The sequence below is a fragment of the Corvus moneduloides genome, chromosome 1, assembly GCF_009650955.1.
Source record: "Corvus moneduloides isolate bCorMon1 chromosome 1, bCorMon1.pri, whole genome shotgun sequence".
In the NCBI taxonomy this organism is placed as follows: Eukaryota; Metazoa; Chordata; class Aves; order Passeriformes; family Corvidae; genus Corvus; species Corvus moneduloides.
This window is the reverse complement of record NC_045476.1, coordinates 69,509,691-69,526,026: the sequence shown is the minus strand read 5'-3', so window position 1 is coordinate 69,526,026 and position 16,336 is coordinate 69,509,691. Positions and strand designations below refer to the sequence as shown.

The window sequence follows — 16,336 nt, the reverse complement described above, 5'->3', positions numbered from 1 at the left end:
CAAGTGCAAACATAATGCCTGTTATTTCTTTCCTCTCATATGCTGGCATTTGCTTCTTGGAAGGAAAGAGGAAGGCCACTTTTCCATTAATTAAAGAAAAAGGTTTAATCACTCGGCATCCCTGCAATGGATGAATGTCAGTGTAATTTCACCTGAAAGTACTTGTGAAGCCCAGCTCTTCCATTCTGCTCAGGCATAGCTGCTGTCTGGGGAATTCTTTACTGGGTTTTTCAGACACAAGAACTGCATTGTGAATAGGAGGAGGCAATCTTACCAGTCAGGGATAAGTACCATACTTCAGGGAGACAGGCACACCTGGTGGTACCTGGACCAAACTGCATTAATCACCATCTAAATTAACAGGAAGAATTTGGTATTTGTACATATGCATGAAAATAGTTTATTCTTCATTTGTTAAAGGGACATTGCCAAGACTGGTAGGCCTAAAATTAGCTCTCCAGCTGTGTTTTGCTTTGCAGGCACGTGCATGTCTGTTCTGTTCCTGGAAGCAGCTGGGTGTTGAAATCCACAAGAAACCTGCTCTGTGTGAAATGCAAAAAGAATTTGTGATTTTTTGAGATTCCCTCCCTTTTGTTTGTTTTTCCTTACTTCTCCCACCTCTTTATGATGATGGCCTTTTCTGGCTGGAGACCAGAAATCTCTTCAAAGTTTCTGAGTGTTACTTTTGCTTATGAGGTGAGAGCCTGAATGCTGAGGCCAAATTTTCACCCATCAGTCAGCCAGCTACTGACCATAGCCCCCTCAGAGCATGCTAAGCATTAATTTCCAGCTTGGATTCATGGTTCTCCTTGGCACATTCATGCCAGCATCTTCCAACTATATGCCCAGCTTGATAATAAGAAGGGAATGTACAACTGGAAGAAGGAGGAACATGGATTTTATGGTTACAGAGGAACTTACCAGAAAGCTATTTTTGTCTAGCCTACAGCCTTTCCTCTGAGACAAGACAAATAGATTTCTTAGACTCAGGAGAGCTGTTTTTAGATGACTGCAAACTAATTCTTGGCTTCTGAATTTTCACTCCGTAGTGCTTGAGCTGTTACGCTTTTACTCATATTTAGAAAAAAGCAATTCTCTTTTCAGTGTGGAAATATGTTTTCTGTATACCCTAAATGGTATCCCAGCAGTGTCTGTGTCTCCTGGGTGAGGCTTCCTTCATACATGCACATTAGTGAGGCAGAGGGCAGGTGGAGTGCAGTACCTGAGAGGGATGGATGATATGTGTCGTCCCACTGTCACCTTGTGACGTATTTTCAATTCTTTGTATTTCAGAAGGCACTTGGAAATTATCTCAAGCCTCAAAGTGTTATATAAGACCCCAAGGCTCTCCTTGGGGCTAGCGTGAGGAGTTTTTCTTCTTTCTTCATTCCTGTCTAATGATAACATCTGTGAAGTATCTAAGGCATAGAAGGAAAATAATTTTTCTTTTAATGGTAGAACTTACTCAGACTTTGTTCATACGAGAGGTGAGCCAGGCATGGCTGTCACTGGACTTTGTAAAATTAAGTATGATCCAGATTTTGACTGCTAATGGAACTAGTGAAAAGCTAGAAAGCTAGAGGTGGGTTTTCCATAGATCTATTTGCCCCTTGTATAGCCAAATAGGAGACAAAATGCATCCCTGACAAAATTTTATGGCAACTGAAACGCTGTGGAGCCAACTGCAAAGTTCAGTTACAACTTAATGGAAGAGAATAAACATTGCACACCTGTAGCCAAAGTACATGGGAGGGTTTTTTCCTATACTACTCCTGAGTTCTCTGAAAGCTTATCATCTGTTTACTTAACTGCTGGTTCAATTTAGAATAATATTTAACTCTCACAGAATCTAAACATCAATGAAACTTTAACTTGAAAATCGACAATTCCTTTTTCTACCAGGCAGAAATGGAGGAAGATGGCCATCATACATTGCTCTTCAAGAGATTTACCAATAAATATCTTTTATGAAAGGCTTGATAAAGTATCTGCTATTAACACTGTCAATATGGAGAAAGTGAAGTAAAAGAAATGGTAAATAGCCTGCCCAGATCTACAGGGAGAGTCAGGCTGTGCTTCTGCAGTATTGTAGAATATCTACTGCTAAATCAAAACCACAGCAGCTCTATAGCAAAAATTGATGAACTGGGGTTTGTGTTTGATCCTGGCTTAAATTTACTGAAAAGGTCCTGAAGGAGGTAATTTTCATCTGGACTTTGTGTAGTCTCTGGTGTCCTGTGTCTGCTTGTCTTTCCCTGTAGACCTCCCACAGTCAGCTCAGTGACCATCTCTCTTGTTCATTCTTGCCCCCCTTTTTCTTCTATAGATTCAAAGAAAGATCTGTGTTCCCAGATTCCCCGCGTGTTATCTCCATTATATGTCAGCTCAAGTCCCTGTGACAGTCTCTTTTTCACTAAAGTGCAAATCCCAGGAGCATCAGACTTGGATTTTGCCTCATATATTTAGGAGTTTTAACAGGTGTTGTTAAAGAGCTAGAAGCTCCAAGTCAGAAAGCATCTGAGAAATGACTGGTGTCCCCTTGCCTTGTCTATCACAATCCATACTGAGCCTGTGTGAAAATAAAAGACCTCATAGAAAAAGGGTTTTATGTAGAAAGTCTGAACTGTAAGTGCCTGAAGTCATGTGATTGATCACATTATTTTTGTGCAGACACCAGTGAGATTTGTGGCTGTTCATGGCCTGAACACAGTCTCAGAAGGAAGCAGAGAGCAGTGGTGATGACTCTGGGACTGCTTCTCTCTGCCAGAAACTTCCCTGTACCCCAGGACAGCAGGCAGGTACCTTCTGAAAGGTGATCCTGCAGGCAAACTTCCCCTTTGAGTGAACACGTTTTGCCACTTCCAGCACAGATGAGTGGTCTGAGGCTGACAGCAAGGGCTTTTTGTGAGAGGTGTCCCCTGAAGGGCTGAAAGCAGTGGGCAAGGGCAAGCTGAGACTAGGCGAGCAACAAGCTCCAGGATCGAGTAAATGTTTTCTCTGTCTCCGTTCTAGGGTTTTTATCTTTTCTGTGGTATGCTGTCAAGATGCAGTCACTTCCTCAAAAAGCATCCCACACTAGCCCTTCTTGGGGACTGAAATCTCCTTGCAGTGCTCAGTGTCATTATCTCTGACCAAGGCGAAGGACTCCTGCTCTACAGCCCTGTCCCAGATGGTGAACCCATTTAAGTATGGATGCAGTTTCAGGAAAATAAATGCAGTTGCAGTAGCAAAGCAGAAGAGTAGTGTTTGCTTATTCTAATTTTAATGCAATTTTGAAGGGACATGTGGTTGCCTTGTTGTATTTTAATAATATGGCCTTTGAAGTCACAACTCTATTTTACACTGTATTCAGCAGATAAACAGCCACTATAATTCCAAGGGCCTTCAAGGCAGTGCTTCAAGCTGCCATGGCTCCTGGGCTCCCAGAAGGTCTCAGCTCTGACCACAGGACAGACGAAGCCAAAGAAAATAAGAGATCAGAGCAAGAAATGCAAAGAAGATGTTTTATTGCTTTTAAGCCAACTCATGTACAATTTCACAGCATGGCAAGGAGGAATCAAGGCTTTTGCATAAAACCATCATCCAGGTATGTCTCCTAATCTCTGATCTTGTCAGTCCTCGTGGTCAAACAAATACACTGAAGCTGTCACAAATGATGGCTGTCATTCAACTTGGTCTGCTCCAAGCTCAGCCTGCTCCAGCCCAACACCATCTGCTTCCTCTGGCCTTGCAAACTGCCACCGGGAAAGGTGGGCTGGATGCACACCTGAGGGTGAGGACCTGTGGTTTCCATTGTTCGGGTACCCAAGCTGCTCATATGTTCTGTGGCAAAGCAGCAGCTGCTTGGGTGGCGAGTGAAGCAGATGGTTGGCATTGATGGGGAATGGCTCCGAGAGAGAGCATCAGCAAGTGCTGCTCACCCAAGCACAGCACTGGCAGGGTGGTTCTGCTGGCTCATACCGGGCCAACTTCAGAGGGTCCTGGCCAGCTCAGCCAACATCTATCAGGCCTGCATGCCCCACACCACGCTGGCTCTGATGCCTGTGGTTATGCTCTGAAAGGCCCCAGAGATCCAAGGCTTCCTGTTGATTATGTACCACTCCTTGCTGGGGGAGGAGAAGGTGGGGAAATGTTTTCCATCCATTGTGGTGACACACCAGGGGAACCCCATGGAAACAAAAACTTCTCTGACCTCTTGAATCCCACTGGGGAAGGACTGCATGTGCCAAACACCTCCTGAGCCATCCCATGTGAGGCTGACTTCCTAATCCTAAACTCATTATTTGCAACTCAGGGGTGGAAGCATGTGGCTGCCAGCTCCCAAATGACTGGTTCAGCCCACTCAGGACTCTCTGATCCTCTTGAGGTGGATTGCATCTTCCGCCCCACAAAAGGAGTGAGCTCATCATGGATCAGGCTGAGCGTGTCTCTCCCTCCCCTGGCAGTCCTCCCAGATTACAGCATGACCCTCAGCTATGAGTCACCTCTTTTCTCACAAACCCAGACGCTGTACAGAGCAGGCGGTTGCTCATCTGCGCCAATGCTGAGAATTTACTGCGGCAAAGTGAGTTTGGCCTGCAGTGACTCCTTCTCTGCATGTGACCTTTCTGACTTCTGCTGGTCCTCCTATGTAGAGCATCTTTGTGCAACTGCTTCCCCAAGCACGGACTAGCAGCAGTGCTTGGAAGGAGAGTGGTAAAATCCCATGGGGCTCTTGCAGTGCCAAGGAACAAGTGACAGCCAGGTGCTGACCATGCAGTGGGGCTTTCCATGGATTCATTTCTGGGGAGGACACCTGGCAGTTTGCCCCTGCCCTGCTGGCTATAGTCAATACTTTATATTGGGCAGTGATGTTGGTGCTCCTTCCATGCATCAGTGGGGATGAGCCAGGTCAGTGCAACCAGTGACCACTGTGCCTGCTCCTCCTGGCAGAGCCCAGTGGGGAGCATCAAGGCTTGGGGGGAAAGGCAGGTAGACTCTTGAGTGGGTTGCCAACTTTGTACCCTCCATCAGACACGTGCATGCACTCTGAGCCTGCTGGTTCCCAGCTGCGAGCCAGAGGATCTAATTCTGAGAGCAATGCCAGTACTGCCTTTGGTATCAGTTTTGCTGTGTCAATCCAAGTACCTGCTCCAGGACTGGAGGCATGAGCAGTGCCTGGGCTATCCCAGGTGCAGGCGGGGTATCAGGGGCACCCGGCAGCCACAGGGCAGAGACCTGGCTCCTGCTGCCTCTGCCGGCTGGGATGCACAACCAGAGAAGTGAATCAGCACCACTGTGATGCACAGTCACGAGAGAGCTGACTCCTCCCCGGAGGGCTATGAGGATGCCGGGTTTGAGGAAAGGCAACTTCAGAGTGCCACTTCTGCTCTCTGCTTGTTTCCACACCTGCGTGCTTCCAGCACTGTCAAAGGAGGAAGAACTAGGCCAAAACTCTGTGTTTTGCTCTGGTTTGTTTGTTTCCTCTCTTCCAGAGCTGCATTCCTCCTATGTCGTCTGGTTTAGCATTTTGCCAGTTTGGCTAAGTATCTTGTAAGGAAATAATTTATAATAAAGCTAGTATGCTGGGGTTTATCATTTATAAGTGTGGGTCAGGGTTTAGTTCACTGTGTTAAACTCTCCATGCTGCATGTGATTTTTCAAGCTTTGTCAGGAACAAAAAGTTCTGGGGATGTGCAAAGCATGACTGCATGGTTTCCATGGAGACTCTGCTAGTTAGGCTGTGGAAATCCTGAAAAGGCCAGAGGATGACTGACAATACAAGGTCTTAGCGGCTGATCTGAAGAGCCAGACTGAATTAATGAGATTTTTCACAGAGAGTTATTAGCAAGGCTAGCACGGTATGGCACTTAGGCCTCTTTCGTTTTCTCAGCTGCAGTCTTGGAAAACAGAAATGGAAATATCTAATTGCTGTTTTTTAAGCCCTTTTAAGATTATTTCAACCTATAACACTTTAAGGATGTAATGAAAAGCAGGTTTGTTTGCTTTTTTTATCATTTGGTTACTGTTATTACTGTGTTTTTTGGTGGCAGTTGCCCTTTATCTGTACAGAGATGGGAAATTCAATAATACTTATTACGTTGAGCAGTTAATTCCCACATACTGTGAACACATTACTGTTCAAAGTAGGTTATCTCGAGTTCCATTTAGAGCCAAGCACGAGATACCATGGCTTTATATCTCCTAGGGCCATATTAATTATTTATTACTGACTGCTAATACAAACTGTTAACTCTGGCTAGTAATAGTTTGTTCATTTATCCATCACTTACTGCTTCTTCCCTGTGTTTCTGCCTACCCCCTTTTGATAGTCTGCTCAGGCTATGAAGCCATGTATATTTTTGGACCCAATTAAAACAACACCAAAACTATTATCAGTCTGAGATGCTGAGTTTTGATCAGGAGCCAACTGTCCTAAAAGTTTTGCAGTGTCTGAACTGCAGGATTTCACTGGGCCATTAACAGGTGGACGGTCAATAGGTAGAGGGAGATGTCTGTTCTTTGCCATTGAACTAAATGGATGTGTTTGCCTGTTTGCTGTTTCATTTTCAACCAATACAACAAAAAAGTGTTTGAATACTCTCCTCCTTTCCCTGGAAAATGCTGTATCTGCTGAAATCAGCACAGCTGGTACAGCCAAGCAGCATGTTGGGGACTGCTATTTCTTGTTGGTTTGCACAAGTGCACATGCCCATATGTTTCTGGGAGATGTAAAACCATAATGTTGCTGCTGAGTAATCCACAACAAAAGCACATGCAGGCTGCATTCCTTGGATTCCTGTACAGTAGACTAATCCACTTAATCTCGCTGTTCACTGTTTGCTTCTCTGGCTGGAATTTCACAGTGCCTTTTGATTTACTGGTTTGTAAATCTCTGATTAAGTGCCTCAGGGAGGCAGGGGGAGAGGATATCATCTCTGAAGCCCCCTCTTTCCTCTCAAATGGTTTTGTGGGAAGGAAATGTGCAAGTTGAAGTGGGGGTTAGCTGGTCTTATTTGGCCATCATTTTGTCATCATCTTATGATTTTTTAAAATATTTGTTCAGTAGTTTTCTCTGTTCTCAGCTGTTCAGTGCATGGACAATGTCTCCTTTTGCCACATGGCAACATTTCCTCTCCCCAAGCTTCACAAATTTCTAGTTGTGTTTTCAAAGACACTAACCGAGATGTGTGGAAGTTTTCTTTTCTATTAGTGCACCAATAGTTATTGAGAAGCACAGAACACAGCAGCTAGATGTTGACTGCGAAGCAAATTCCCAGAAACCTGCCATTTTGGAGGAGGCAAATGTATGAACACAAGATAAATTCCTAGCTAAGCAGGCAGATAAATGAGAGAGCTTGGCCTCAGAAGGTGCTCAACTGATACAAATATCAGTTTAGGACCTGCCCTTGAAATATAAAAGTATAAGTAAATAATAGAGGTAGCTCACCTGACTTAATGAGTCATAAAGGATGGGAAATTAAACACTGAGCTCCCAAAATAAACTCTCCATTTAAAACACTAATTTACCACAACCCGCTGCATCCTCAGCCCTTGCGAGTGCCCTGCTTTTGTGAGTGTCGTGGCTGTGAGCAAGGCTGTCCCCAGGCAGGGTCCCGCGGCCAGGACGCAGCTGCTCCGCTCTGCGCAGCTCTGACTCACCGCCAGTCCTCCCCCTGCGTGCTGCCGAGATGACTCGCTGCCGGAGCGTGAGGACACTTCCCAGCTCATCGGAAAATTCCTCCGCAGCCCCACACAGCCTCGAAGGAGGATGAGCTTTAGGTCGCTGCCTTCCTCCCCGCCCTGCAGTCACGCATCCCACTGAGCAGCTTATGGGTGTCCCCAAACAGTGCTGCTGGTGGGAAGGATCTGTCGCTGAAGCCAGGCGTAACTATCTGTCAAGAAATTAATCAGGACAGGTCTGAAGAAGTGAGCAGGCAAATAAACAAACATATGGGCTACCTGACAACACAATGTTTGGAGTAGCTTTTCTCAGGCAGAAAGGATAAAATCTCCCACGCTCTCCAGGGCTGTCCACAGGCATTTACAATTAGATCCAAATTGGGTTTAGGCAACAGATTTAAGTCTGACTGAAGAGCTGAAGATGCCAAGTCCCGTGAACTAACCTCTGCCCGAAGTGATGAGAACTGCACAAGAGCAACCTCTCTCACAGCGCTCCTGCCATCTGGGCTAGTGCCAGGTCCTAGGGCGTGGAGACAGCCTGCTCCCAGGATGGACCATGCTGGTGGGATTTCAGCTGCATCTGAATGGGAAGTGGAAAACAGATTTTTCTAAACTTTGGCTGTAAACCAGAGCTAAAGCCACTGGGGCAGTCAGGCCCTTGAGTATCAAGCTGATTTTATTCGAAAGCTTGGAAGTTTTTGTTCCGATATTTTGTCTTTAGCATGCCTGAAATGCTCAGAGGAAGCACTGGGAATGCTGTGAATCTCACCACCCATACTGTTAACCTCCTACAGCCAACATAGCCTCAGTCATCCTTTTGAAAGGGCCCCCTGGTAGGATTGCTTCAGCTGAAAGTCAGATAAGAAGCAATTGGCAGTGGAAAGAAATAGGGTCTCACAAGGGTATTCCCACAGTGAATTGATAAGAAGGGTGATAGCTAAATGCCACCTGAACTTTTGGTTCAAGATGTAGAGCAGATAAGTGAACCACAATGACTCAAAGGCAATAAATCTTCTGTTCCAGACAAAATTAATCCAAGGCTGTCACAGGAGGCTAGAGAGGAAATTTGGAAACCCTTTTGGAGTGAATGTCTGCCAAACTTTGAAAGATATACATTGTGCTATGACCTGTCAGTCTGCATGAGCCCATGCTGCTGGGGTGCAAGCCAGACCCTTTGGCTTTTTGTCCCTCACAGTGCAGACAGTGCTGCTAAGAAAGGATAATACAGGAACTCACAGAGAAGTTTTTTCTATCCAGGCATGTGTCTGCTTTCAAATAAGCTTAAGTACAAGTGGGCAAGAGAGAAAAAAAGCAGCAGCAATGTAAGACTTAATGTGATGCCAGCTGGTTTAATCAAACCCTCTCTCAGGTGTGCCCACACTGAGAAATGAGCGCTTACTTTCACAAGGCTAAGGCTGACCCGCGCTAGCAAACTAGCATGCTGTTTCTGTGAGCATGTTACTGCCTCCCAGCTTGCTGACCATCTGCTGGTCTTTCCGGTTAGGATTAGACAGGTCTTTGAGTCCTGTTCATATCAAGGCAGCTGAATGGTCTGGTGCCACTCTTTCATGACATGGAGTGCTTGGTGGCTCTACGGGCTCAGCCGGTCCCTGCAGTGTGACCCACTGGGTCTTGAGGAGATTGTGAGTGGGTGTCTGCAACTAGCTCCCCTCCACCTCCCCTAACTTCCCCGTCTGCCCAGCTGCACCCACCCCTCTGGGCTAGGAGGTGGGTCAGGGCAGGAAGGTTATTTTTGCCACTATCAGGGCTAGAGGCTTTGTTTATTTTTAGATTACTCTGTAAAGCCTGGACACAGAGATGAAAAGAGCCGGCCCAAAGAGGTCTGTGCATGCCAGACTGTCTTGCTTGTGCTCTGGCTCTGAAAATGCAGGACAGGAAAATGCGAAGGGATGGACTTGATCTAGCCAGATTGATTAGAGATGGCTCTGCCCACGTTTTGAGTGGCAGATGTAATACGGGAGTGGGCTCTGATTCATTTTGGTGCAAAAGCAGTAAGGCTTTGCCAAATCCTCTGCTTGAGCCAAGCTGATGGATGGTGAGCTGAAGAGGATAGACCCTCCAGCACAGTCTATTGTTCCAGTAGCTCTTCTTAAAGAGCAACAATTTCCACCTGGGAAATGCTGAAAACACCTTGTGGGAAGTTCAGATCATCTTGAAGTGCCCTTTGGTGGGGGTCAGCTGTGAAATGGAGGTGGGCCTGAGCTCTAGGCTATCTAATGGACACAGAAAACCATTTTTCATCATCCTGTGTGACACATTCCAGGGAATATTTTAAAAGTGTGCAGTTCATTGTCACTCAAAGGCCAAATTTAAAAGCGATCTGGAAAGGTTGTTGCTGCCTGCCTGGCTCTGGCGTTTCAGAGCTTACCAGGGTTGATGAGAGTGAGCCTGATAGCCCTGAACCCTTTCGGTCCTGCCCCTCAGCAGAAAAAGGTGCAATATAGGGAGGTGAGAAAGGCCACCCTCCCTGTCATCCCCCAGGTGTGGCGACAGCAGCTCTCTTGCTGATTTTCAGTGAGTTTACTGACTGCTAATGAAGGGGAGGGAGAAGTGGCTTTCAGTGATATCCATTCAAAAATAAATGTGTGCAAACCACTGGCTATTTTTGGAGAATACTGGCCTGCCTCTTCCCCCCCCAGACTTAAGCATCATCCTGAGTGAGGTGGGGGTTTTTTATGACTATATATGGTTATTGTTGGGTTTTTGCAGCAGTGAAGTTAATAAAGATGGATATCAGCAACAAACTGTCAAGTTGTGAGCTGGAGAGATTTTTCACTCAGTGAAATAGACCAGGGAAAATAAATAATCCAAGAAGTGGTAGAGCTTGTAAATATTGACATGTACAAGCAAGGAAGGAAAAGTTAGACAAAGTAAAACATGGGTCAAGGATTGCTATTTTTCAGGTTATTGCTTGAAAAAAAAAAAATCTACATTTACCTAGCATCCTGTCTACATAAGATTTAATATTTTTTCAGTTAGAAGGTTTTAAGTGTTTGAAGGGTCATGTTGCTGTTTCTCCAAGACAGCATCTCTATTTGAGGGTCTTTGGGACCACAGTGAGCAAGAGTCCTTCTTCCCTGTGGTATCTATAGGAATACCCATGACAGAGAAGACTAAGGAAAGAGGAAAGAAATGCAAAGTGAGAAGCAGAAGAGATCAGAGGGAGACTGCTCTTTTCTCTGGTTTCCCACCAGAAAAGGGTTCTTTTTAAGATCTCCGCAAGAATACCTCTTAACCTCAGCTGGGGTCCAGGCCTACTGCCCAGTAGCTTTGCCAGTGCTCACACAGTAACTTGGCCCCAGCTCACACAGAGGGAAATGCAGAGCTGCACAGGTCCCACTAGCTGTTGTTCCCTCTCCCATACAGGTGACAGTTTTGGCTCCCTGGGGTCTGCCACCATGACACATGGTTGCCACATACCAGCTAACTAGCTAGAAACATCTTTAAACACCTCCTGCTTTGTTTCATTTTCCTGTGCCTTCTTAAAAGCTCTAACAAGCTACTAGGTTTACCATCTGTAATTAACCCATCCACTGGCTGACTGGTTGTTTAACTGGTTTGTTGCCCAAGTCCTCCTTTCTTCAAGCCAGTTTATCATCTTTATGATTGGAGGAGAGTTTGCATTGCTGCCCTGCTTGTACACACTCTGGAAAGGCTCCAGACCCTTGAATGTTGCAACCATATGAAGAGCAAGCCAGTGATGTAACCTTAAACAGGAGCTTTTATGCAGTCTTTTCAAGATGGGAAATCTTTTTGTTCCACCCTGGCATAACATAACAGAGTGCCAGAGAGCACAAACAGCAGTGGTGCAGTAGCCAGTAGTGTTTCAGCCTCTCGTTATACCTTAGTGGTCATGTTGCTGTAATTATGGTAGGTGGAAATGAGGTTATTGAGGATGGTGTTCTTACAAGGCAGGCACAAAATTCTAAATAAAAAAAGTGTTTCCAGATACTCAATGAAATTAATGGAAGGGAAAGTGGTCTTTAATTATTTCAAACCCAGACAGTTAAGACTGATGTACATCATCAGTCTTCTAAGAATGTCCTGGGGACATAGCCAAGGCATAGCCAATTCCCTCCTATCATTGCTGATTTAATATCTGCACTAGTGCACACGCAAGAGCATGATATGACACTTGTGTTTTTCAGTTCAAGTCCCTGTAAATGACCCTCCTTGGAGATTGTTAGAAATGGAATGGGGTTATTGTAGCACATGGGAATCAGTACTTCAATGCATGTTCCAGGAAGGCAAAGGTGGGTTGACCCCGTCTGTGTTAAGTCAAGGAAACTGTGGGGTTGAGCTGAGCAACTAGTGGAAATAAAAAGAAAAGCTAATTCCAAGAAAGCCCCAGTGAGCCTGTTTTTATCCAAAAAGCAATCAGAGAGAGGAATATGACCTACCAGATGGAATTGCTGAGGCAGAGGTGAAAGTTAAAAACAACAATAATGAAACCCGATCAAGTATAATTTTGACAGAATGAAGACATTAGACAGAAAAGGCCCCAGCAGGTGAGTTTGGCTCATCCTGAGCCCAATATTTCATTTGCTTTCAGAAGACCCCTGGAGAAAGCCATGTCACAGCACCGTAAGTTGTTGAGGCTGAACCAGGCTGAATGCTGCAGTGCCTGCAGCCCTGTGGTGGGGCTGAGACTTGCTGGCAGCAACCTTCCTGGGCTGGTGGGGCAGGTAGTGAGAAGAGCTGCTGTGCCTCTCCTCTTTACCAAGGCCTCTGAAAAGAGGGACTGGGGGTGCTGGGATCTGAGTCTCACTCCAATTTTCCCTGTTATAGTATTCCCCAGCATTGCCTCTATTAGCTATTGGGAAATTCCTTGGGGAGACACCAGACATAGACTTAACTCTCTACCCTTCTTTTGCTGTAAAAGGGATTCTGTGTGCTAAATGACATTTAGCCCCACTTTAAGACTCTCATTGCTGCCCAACAGATATGTGAGCCTTAATGTAAAAGAGAATCAGACCCCCTGTGCCTATAAATTTTGGTCTGTCTTTTAGAGCCATTAATGGTTGACAAATTCACAAGGAAAACTAGAAAAACTGGAGCTGCTGTGAGGAAAGTGTGCTGGAAATAGAGGAGCATGTTTTAAAACTCTGCCAAATGTCTGGTTTGCTGTTGCTGTTTCGCACTGTGTGGCTGGCTACGGGTGCCCGGGATGGCCGCTGGCAGGACTGCGGGAGCACAGAGGGCGAGTGAGGAAGTGTTGGCTGGGCTGGAGGAGGCGGCAGGAAGTGGAAGGGTGAAGGCACAGCAACGTGCAGAGCTCTGTCAGCTCCGTAATAACGGGGTTGTCTGCTCGAGCTTGACTACATACCAAGTCAAGGTTTTAGGGTGTGAGTTCATCTGCTGGCTTTTCCCTGTACGTGATGTAATGCTCTCTGTGAGTGCGAAATTTATTACACCCAGCTCTGTAGTGGGTACGTGTAGTCAGAGCCAGCCTCAGAAAGTTTGGAAACAGCTTCTCGATCTTTTTTGCATCCTTTCGGCTGACCTATGACATAATCGGTCGGCGCCCTGGCTCCCTCCTTCGGCTCCCCCCTTCCCCCCTTCCCTCCTTCCCCCTCCCTCCTCCTCCCTCTCCCAACGGTTTGTCAAACTGTCTTGCCTTTATCTCCTCTCGCAGGCTTCTCGACAAGTCACAGGATGATTTATGCCCTGATAACTTCTGCTTTTAAAGGCCGGGCTAATAAAAGCAGCCTTTGCAAAAACAACTTTTGCGGGAGGTGTGGGGAAACCCACCCGTCATCACACTCAGCAGGCCAAAGCACCATGTCAGCAGAGACACCAGCAGAGCAGGGCCGAGGCCCACCTCCCTCCCCATCTTCATCTGGCGCCCAAAGGGATGTGGTGCAGGGAGGACGGGTGGGCGGAAAGCCTGGGCTGGTGAGTCCCAGCAGGTGAAGGGGCACAGGGTGTGCATTGCCTCTTTCCCTTGTCTCTCTGTCCTGATACGCCCTGCTCAGCATCCTGCAGAGCTGGAACCTGATGTGCACCTTGGCAGCAGGTGGGGGGACCAGGGCTGTGTGTTTGGGCTGTTGGTGGCAAGGTCTGTGCTTTGCTAAAGGAGGAAAATATTTTATCAGTATGATACTGCTTTCAACATTTTTATCTACAAGCTTCCTCAGTGCTGGGGCTAGAAGGAGGTCAGGGATGATGCAGGCACCTAGACCTGTGATCCCGCTGCCCTGGCCACAGCACTGGGCATGCCAGAGCTGCAGACACATGTGGCTCCCTGCCCTTCATTAACTTCTGCCCTTGAGGTTTACCCCAGACGCCCCCCAAAGGCACTGCAGCTGCACCAGGGAGGCAGGCAGCGACCTGCCCCTATGCAACAGGGCCAGCAGTGCAGCGGGGCTGCACCTGGGGACATCTGTGCTGGTGTTACGGACCTGCCCAGTTAAATGCTGCTGGAACTTCAGCCTAACGGCGATCCACCCTGAAAGGTCAGATGTGGGCACAGCTGTGGGCACAGCTGTGGGCACAGACCGCGTTTTTGTGTTTTAAACACCATGGAGTTAAACCCTTAAATCAGCTCCTACTTCAAAGCACTCCCACTGTAATTACAAGACAAGAAAGATGAGGTGGGCACTGGCAAACATAGAAAGCATAGGAATATTTTTGCAAGATCTAACATATTTAAATTGTTCTTACGGGGTGAGTTTATTATTTTATTTTTATTTTGCAACTAGGAAAGAGAAGATTTTCCTCTGACTGCTTCATTAATGTGGGTCTGAAACCATTATGCCTTCCTGAACAAAAGCAAGCAAGCCGTGCCACAACTAACACGAGCACACTGAATTTTCTGCGGTGAAAAAATCACGAACAAATAAAAATCAGGTGTTGAAATGAAAGCTGAATCCTTGCCTTAACTGAAACCTTTGCAAGTAATACAATGAACACAGAGCATGGAACAATTTAGATCTATGTAAAGATTTTTTGGAGTTATTTTTTGTGTGGTGTATTTGATTTCTCAGAACTTTTTTTTTTTTTACTCCTGAAAGACGTGGTTGTACTTGCCTAAACTCCTAAACAAACTAGGTAGACCTGAGAAAATGTTCACAGCAAAATATTAATTTAGTTGAAACTTGCTTGGCTTCAGGTTTCTTTATAATCTCTAGGCTCAGCCCTGGTTCACTGAGAGGTTTGCAAAAGACCATGAACTTTTAGAGGGAACATGGACTGATTTATGAGTCTGCCTGAAAATCCATGTGAAATTTGCCTTTCGCATGACCACGATGCAAAAATATCTTCTTCCCCCCTCAACCCCTTCCTGCCATACTGGATAAAAACTGATGTGTTTTATCTTCTGTTTCTGCATTGAGTCTGCCCAGCACAAGGAACATCTTGCGTGTTTCTTTATAAATCACCAGTGGTGCTAACAACAAAATGTTCACAGCTCTGGTGTTACTACTTGTTAGTTTGTTGCTGCTACCATGAGCAGGATGAAAATGATGCCAATTTTGATTTATTATTGACGTTAATGCTGTTGTGCACGTTTTGCTCTGGATTATAACAGCTGAAGACAGACTGGGGCTGCACAAAGGCCTCTCAACATCTTGTGACACATGCCAGGTTGCAAGAGGGCATGTTGCTGTTGCATCTGGCTGCATGCTTGGGGAAGTGCCATGGGATGCAAATGGCCAGCCATGAGGGGCCACCAGGGTGCCTGCTGCAGTGCAGCCCCATGGTCCGCTGCAAGGACAACTGTGGCACGTCCAGTGAAGGGTCTAGGGGGGAAGGGCCACTGATGGTGTGCTTTTCAGGTTACTTTCATGGTCAGTGTCTCCCACAGGGTTGAGTCTCTATACTCTCACCTCAGGAATAGTGCAATCTTTTGTTAGGAATAAGGGATTCCACAACCTTTCTTGCCTCCTACACACATCCAAATGTGTTGGATATTGACCTCACATCTGGATGTCTTGTTTCTCCATTTCCAAACTGTGTGAAAGACTTTATCATTCATCTGCAGGCACCAAGACTTACCCTGTGCTCAGGACAGTCCATCCTCTTTCAAGTAAAGGGCACCTCTTCCCTTCTCTGTGTGCACAAGCTGCTCCCTGCAGCAATCTTTGCAAATGCAACCACTTCTCAGGTCAGAGAAGCAGCTGTGTAGTGGCTGGTCTCCATGGATTTGACAGCATCCTGCAGTGCCAGCCACAGGGGCTCATGTTTAGAGTGCTGTGGATGGCCCATGGAAAGTTCCCATCTGGCCATTGTTGCCAGAGAGGAAAGGGCAGGGTGCTGCAAGTGAAGGGACAGCAGACTGCAATGGCTTCAAGACCTCTTGAAAGGTGTTTGATATTGGAAATTCTTTGGAAAATAGTGTGGTTACAGGAAAAGTCCGAGTCTGTCCCAAATACACAGCTGAGTTCTTCCATATCATAGGGATTGAATTCTCCTTATCGTAGGGAAAACACAGGATAAAGAAAATGTTGGTTTGGGTTTTTTTTAACCACCACGTGCCTCATTTAAAGGCTAAGTTGAAAATTACTTCTCCAATTTGGAAATGCCTTTCCATTTCACATTCCAAATTAATTTACAGTAAAACAAATTTGTCCATTTGTAATACTTTAGGGGAAACACTTGGAAATCTCCCAAGCATTTGGATTCAGCAGATCTGACTTATCTCTTTCCCTTTTTC

At 46.0% G+C, this 16,336-nt stretch overlaps 1 long non-coding RNA gene across 1 annotated transcript in view; it reads left to right on the top strand.

The window, feature by feature from the left end:
* The window catches only part of LOC116446658, a 44,002-nt gene extending 27,898 nt beyond the window's left edge, over positions 1-16,104 (top strand). Inside the window, exon 3 of the long non-coding RNA XR_004241305.1 lies at positions 14,385-16,104. This is a non-coding gene — a long non-coding RNA (uncharacterized LOC116446658). The remainder of the gene's footprint in view (positions 1-14,384) is intronic.
* Positions 16,105-16,336: the final 232 nt, after the last annotated feature.